We start from the raw sequence: 7,357 nt of genomic DNA on the forward strand, positions 1-7,357 counted from the left end.
GAGAGGGGAATGAAAATATATGTATATATATACTTTTCTCTCGCTTTATACAAACACATACGCATTTTATACATTTGTGTTTGTGTAAAAGCGAGAGAGGCGAGGGAGACTGCCCAGCAAGAACGAGAGTGGCGAGCGAGATTCACCAGGAGAGAGGCGAAATAGCAACAGTTTGCTATGGGGTACAATTAAATCAAACTATAGTTATAGCATTTAATGTGAATTAATAGTTTGCTATTATATACAATTTTCCCTATTTTATTTCACTTGAGAGATGGAATGAATTAGTCCAAAAAGCTTATAATCCCGGGACAACTTTGCTTTCGAACCAAACGACCCTTTATACTAAGTTTTGAGACACGGAGAGGATGTAAATTACGTACTTTTACTGGTAAATATATGAAGTTGGTAAAAAAAATGAACAATTTTAGTTTTTGAGTAAGAACAATTTATACAAGTTATGTCATCAGTATACAATGATTGTAATGGCCCAACTTAGAGATGTGAAAAATGAGCCCAATTATAGATAATTTGTCCAACTCATTCAAAATTTTAAGGGTTGAGCTCAAGGTAATTTGAATTAGGTTCAATCTCAACTTATTCAAGTCCTAACTCATTTTAAGAGAATCCTCAATTGAGCCCAATTTAATCTCCAATTTTAACCCGTTTTAAGATTCTTTATTCGCATTGATGTAATATGTGTTCCTATATTGAAGGTATGAATTAGTGTCTATTTTATATCTTTTAGAATTTATCTATCCATTTATAATTCTTTTTTCAATTTTTCTTGAGTTAAAATTTAAATTGTGATTATAATAAACTTAAATAACAATATATTTAAGGAAAATTGTTTAAAATAGAAAACTATTAATTCAAATTAAATGCTATAACCACAGTTGGGTTTAATTGTAACCCGTAGCAAACTGTTGCCATTTCGCCTCTCTCCCTGAATTTCTCGCTCGCCACTCCCGTTTCTCGCTGGGCAGTCTATCCTCGCCTCTCTCACTCTATACAAAAACAAATGTATAAAATGCATTTGTGTTTGTATAAAGCGAGAGAAAATTGTATATATACATATCTTTTCGTTCCCCTTTCTCCCCTCTCCCAGATCTCGCTCGCCACTCTTATTTGCCTCTCTCACTTTATACAAACACAAATGTATAAATTGCATTTGTATTTGTATAAAGCGAGAGAAAATTGTATATACTAATACATATATTTTCGTCCTATACACTTATTATTATACAAATACAGATCTTCCCCTGCCCAATTTTTTTTTGTCTTTCTCTCTTACTCGCTTTATACAAACACAGATTATACAATTGATTCTTTTGTATATGTATACCGAAACAGATTATACAATTGCTTCTTTTGTATATGTATAGCGAACTATACATATTAATAGCCATAGCAAACTATAGCTATAGCATACAAATATGATTTTTATGTTTGCTATATGTGAAAGTGGCTCAATAAAATAATATTCCATCTCTCTAAATATAAGTGTTTTAGTTTTACCAACACAATTTTTTTTTTAAAAATTGAGACTTTTGAAATTTGTGGTCTTAAATTATAAATGTATACAATCATATAAATCTTGCGATCTTAAACTAGTCATTTAGACTGTAGAATGTTGGAATTGAAAAACTTAATAAATATATAAAAAGACACTTTGTTTAGAACATACAAAAAAGAAAGTAAGATTAAATAAATCTTCAACCAAACAAAAATACGTTTAATCTTGGAATATTTTATCTTTATCTCATAAACCAAACGACTTCCATGGGTACAACTTAGTTATTAGCTAAAATGAGGGTTAAACTTTTTGGGGTTGAAAAACATATCTTTTTAATTATTGTCATGGCTCTATCAAATCTTTAGTCTAGGAGAGATGTCATAATTAGTTTTCACTTTTAACCTTTTTATGTTAAATGATTATATATGGTCTCCCATTCTAATCAAGACAAATGCTTTTACCTTAACCTAACTAATCATTTACTTCCTTAATCACCTCAACAAATTAGAATTGATTGGTCGTCTTAATTATGATTTTTACTACAAATTGGTTGGGAAAAAAGTTTGCTCAATTAGAATACTTTTGTATGGGGTAGCACTCGGAATTATATATATATATATATATATATTCTTTTGCAATATCATGCAAATTTATTGTAGTTCGATTGTGTAGAGTTACATAGTTGTAGTACTATTTTGTTATTATAAGTTATTTTTTTTACTACTTATTATCTCTTGTACTTTCAATATGTTTTTTCAAGTCTATTTTTGTTTGAACAGTGAGTCTATCGGAAACAGGCAAACAACTTTCTACCTCACCTATGTATACTTTAGTCTCTCTAAACCTCACTCTGCGAGAATATACTAGATATCTTTTTATTATTATTGTATCATGTAGATTGATTTACAATAATAGATAACTCCATCTATTAAACAATATTTGATAACATGAAAAGAAAAAAATAACCAACTATAATCGATAAAATTATACTAATAATGTGAAAAATACTTCACTCATTATGTCCAAGGTATGGAAATGTGAACAATGTTGTCGTCAAAATTATTGAGTCCCTCTTAGAAGCACCGTACAGCTTTATGTCTTTGACAAATGACAATGCCTCCAAATTATGAGTTTGACTTCATTCTTCTATTATACACGTCCTTCCAAATGTATATTCTATAATTAGAGGGCGGAGCAATTGTGTTAATTATGAATTCACGTACAGTAACTTTGAATTTTTAGTTAGAAATTTAGTGAATATATAAAAACTATTAATTTAATAACTTAAAAAAAATTAAAATTTTAAATTTATAAACTTTAAATTCTGACTTCGCTTACATATATAATGCACACGTATTTATTTAGCCATGCCTAAAATAAGAAAATATTGATAGAGCAAGAAATCTTTTTTGAATCGACATTTTATATATAAAATTTGCCATGTTCCAAGTATGGCTCCACACCATCCCACACAAGAATCGAGAGGGTATAGACGTATGGTTGTCAAAAGCATATATATTCAAAGATATGAATTTTACGAATTTGAAATTCAATCATAATTAATTTGATTTAATTACGTATGGCTCAATGATTCACATTTACGAATAATCAGTGCCGGCTCAATGCTTATAAAAATTAGGCATATGCCTTAGGCCCCCAATTTTAGGGGGCCTCAAATTAAATATTTTTATAGAAAAAATTAATTATTTAAGATATATATATATATTATTTTATTCTCCTTAACCTCAATCAAATAGAAGAATTTAAGAAAAATGTTGTTTTGTCTTCTTACACTCTCTTCACTAACTCTCGCGTTGTAATTTTCTAGATCCCTTTTATACTCTATGTAAGTTAGAGCTCTATTAAAAATATGAATCAATAGTAAAAATCATGTGTTGGATAAAGCGAATTACAAGCCTGTTTAGATTGACTTATTTTATGTGCTTTTAAATAAATAAAAAGTTTATAAGCAGTTTTGTCAACTTATTACTTATAAAATAATGTTAACAATTTATATAATAATTGCCTCAGCTAAAAGATTTTAGGCCTTTAATTTAAATTTCGCTTTAGGCCTCCAAGTACGTTGAGCCGCCCTGTTTACGGTATGTTGAATTTCAAAGAAGAAGAAGTCCGGCTGTTTTTCTTTGGTAAATATAATATAATCGAATGGTTATTTTCTCTAATTTGTATAAATTAGACTAAATAGATAATAAGTAAAAATTATGATGAGCTCGCATTCTGCATAATTATTCTTATACAATAACTAACAAAATAGGTGAAACTAAGCATTTTAGAAAAATAATTAACTAGTTTATGATTGATACTAATTATGTACCCACACAAACTCATGCTAACAATATAGTAAATTAGAAATTGTTTAGCAGACAACAATAATACATGAGGAATTATTTGCTATATATATTGAGTCCCTATAATTGATGACCTAATAATCAAGCAAAACGAATGATTACATTTATCATATTAGCTGATACATCAATATTCTTTCTATTTTCTTTCTTTAGAATATTCTTTATATATATAAATAGTATGCATAATCCAATACCAACCTGATTTAGCTGGCAAAAAGAAAAAAATAACTCATTTTCTTGAGCTATTTAAATTGTATTTTTTATTTGTTAGTGGTAAAATATTAAAAATTAAAAAGAAAAGATAATGAGCTGAAAAGCTTAAGAGTTCTGGGATCTTTCCAACTATATATGATATATCACATGCACTTTTTATTTTGATTTTTGATTAATAAATACCAGTTACCCCTCCCACGTGAAATTTCATCGACTCGATCGGCACGTGCTTTCTCTTACGCTAATTAAATTATTTTGAGATTATAATTTTTCAAATTAATCTATCTTATCTAAAATATTTTCTTAGATGAAATAATATGAGACATTTCATGTTTATGCTTAAGATTAGACGTGTTTCGTTGATAATACAAATTATTTGAGAATAAATTTATTTCGTCAATCAAACAAAATATTAATATAATTCTTAACTTAATTTTAGAATAAGGTCGGCTCTACCATAAACCAATTTACGTAATGCCTTGAGCCCTAGCTTTTTAGTGAAAAAGAAAAAAAATTACCTTTTAATGTGGGATATAATAGGATATGAATTACTCCCTCTGTTCCATTTTATGTGAGGTACTTTGACTTGACACGAAGTTTAAGAAAAAAGGACGACTTTTTTAACTTGTGGTCCAAAATGAATTATAGAAATTTGTGTGACTGTAAATCATTTAATTAAGAATAAAATAGATATTTTATAGTCAAATTGTTATTTAATATAGAAATGTGTCATTCTTTTTGGGACGAACTAAAAATGAAAGTAAATCACATAAATTGGGACAGAGGAAAAGTAGTTTTTAGATAATTGTGGTATTATATTTTTGTGAGGATATTTAATTTCTTGTATTATTTTATTCTAATAACAATTAACATGAACCCACATTTTCCATCGACTCTTGTATATATTTTTTCAGTCTCCTTTCACTATTCTTATTTTCATATTATTAAATATGTTGAAGTCTAATGAAATCTTCTGCAAAAATTATTGTTGTTTAAAATTTAGTCATTATTGATATTCTTACTTCATAGGTATATATTATTTGTTTAGTTATTATTAGAATTTATCCAATTTAGATATGTCAATTAGAAAATATGACTTTGCATCTATAAAGTTAAAAAAATCTCTTATTTTTTAAACTAAAAAAAAATTAAAGGTCTTTTTATAAAATTTGATTTTAGGCCTCAATTCTTATTGAATCAATTGTATATGAAATATTCCATCATATGCTTATACTATTAATTAATCAACATTTCAATCGTAATAATCGCCTCCGTCAAATCTAAATTTTTGATGTTACCACTTCGCAATTGTGAAACTTACATCTTATTTTTATCATTGTTCAAATAGTTGGGTGATAAATTATTAGTGACATTTCACTTAGGGCTGTGCATCGGTCGGTTCGGTTCGGTTTTATGTGTTATTGGTTCGGTTTATCGGTTTTCGTTTTGTAAATATGTCAAACCGATAACCAAACCAATAACATATTTCTTATCGGTTTTTGATTAATCGGTTTATGGTACTTAACGGTTCGATTTTCTATTTAACCAATAAGAAAATACTCATATATATTATATACACGTTAAGAAAATTTTCATATAAACCATATGATTTTTCCAACATTTGGCATGAAAGTAATAATCATAAAATTACAATCATTTTTCTTGCAAGTTTAGACACTAGACACATTCAAAGGAAAAAGTGTGAGAGTAACAATCGTTTAACCATTAACAAAAAGTGTGAAAGTAACAATTGTTTAACCATTAACAATAAGACTAGTAAATTTAGTATAGTCTTATTGGGTTATCGGTTTAACCATTAACAAAAATCATAAAACCGAAAACCGAACCAATAACCCAATAAAAAAAATTACAAAAATCGTTTAAAAACCGTTAGCCCAATAACCCAATGTCAATAAACCAATAGTGTTTTTCGGTTCGGTTTATTGGTTAAATCAGTTTTTGCACACCCCTAATTTCACTAGAAAGGGAAAAAAATGAAATCAATAAAATATAATACTAGTAGTATTTTTGGACCCTCAATAGTTGGTGATTATAATTTTAATTTATACATTATCAAGCATATTTTAATTCTTAATTAATTAAAATATACACTTTGATCATACATTATTAATTGTTCCACCATGTAATTATTCAATATGTTATTTTAAGTTTATATTGTCACTTTATATTTGAAGATAATATACTCTTAAGATATAATTCAAATATAAACATTTTTCTTACAGAAAATAATTAAAAATAAACTTTCTAATATATTGAAGGTTCAATATATCAAGTCATAACTTGAAATAAAAATTTATCAAGAATGCAGAAACCAAATATTTTAAGCTCTAATTTCAAAATGGAGCCCTCCTTATTAGTAACATTATACAATTAGTAACATTAATTACTTTCAAGTTGCACGCATCAATTCCAAGAAGAACCTTATCTCACTTATAGTAGTAATAATAATTAAAATATATTAAACAAGTTGATATTTAGATAGTTTTACTCTCTGCATTTCAATTTAATTAAGATCGGTTGACTTGAACCTTTTCTTAATATATAATTTGTTTCATTAAATTATATTTATAAATTATGTTTTGAAAAATTAAGTTCGATTGCCATTATTTTATATAGTTATTTAATAATAAAGAAAATGAAAAAAGACAATTAATCTTTCCTGTTTTACTAAAATAAACAAATTAAAAAATTAATTTTAATATAAAAATCAATTAAAATAAAACAGATAAAATACAAGTTCATTAATACTCTAATTCTTAATTTAATCGCTCCTTGGATTCCAACATGTACTGAAAATGGGAGCATACTCTTCCCATTAACAAACTATAAACTCTATTATTATATAAATACGACTTCAAGTATTTTAATATGCTCATTATTCAATTAAATAAGGTACATGATGTATGATGCATTAATATTCCGATAATAATAATGCCTTTTTAAAAATTATTAAGACTTCTCTTTAACTTAGATTGTTATAAATATAAATAAATTATATTAAAAAAAGGCTTTGGTCCCCTACCCCAAATCTCCCTTTATATAAGGATCTAATAATTATATTATAATTATAATACAATAAGTTAAAATTTTATTAGTTGAAGTGGCTGGTAACCTCATCACATCACATGCCTCTATATTCCTCCTATAATTCTACAGTTGGACACTTGGACCACTTCTTTATCTTCGAATCAAATATATTTTGGGGCGGAGCTAGTAAAGGTCCAGTGATTAATTCATT

The sequence above is a fragment of the Solanum tuberosum genome, unplaced genomic scaffold, assembly GCF_000226075.1.
Source record: "Solanum tuberosum cultivar DM 1-3 516 R44 unplaced genomic scaffold, SolTub_3.0 scf00104, whole genome shotgun sequence".
Classification (NCBI taxonomy): domain Eukaryota; kingdom Viridiplantae; phylum Streptophyta; class Magnoliopsida; order Solanales; family Solanaceae; genus Solanum; species Solanum tuberosum.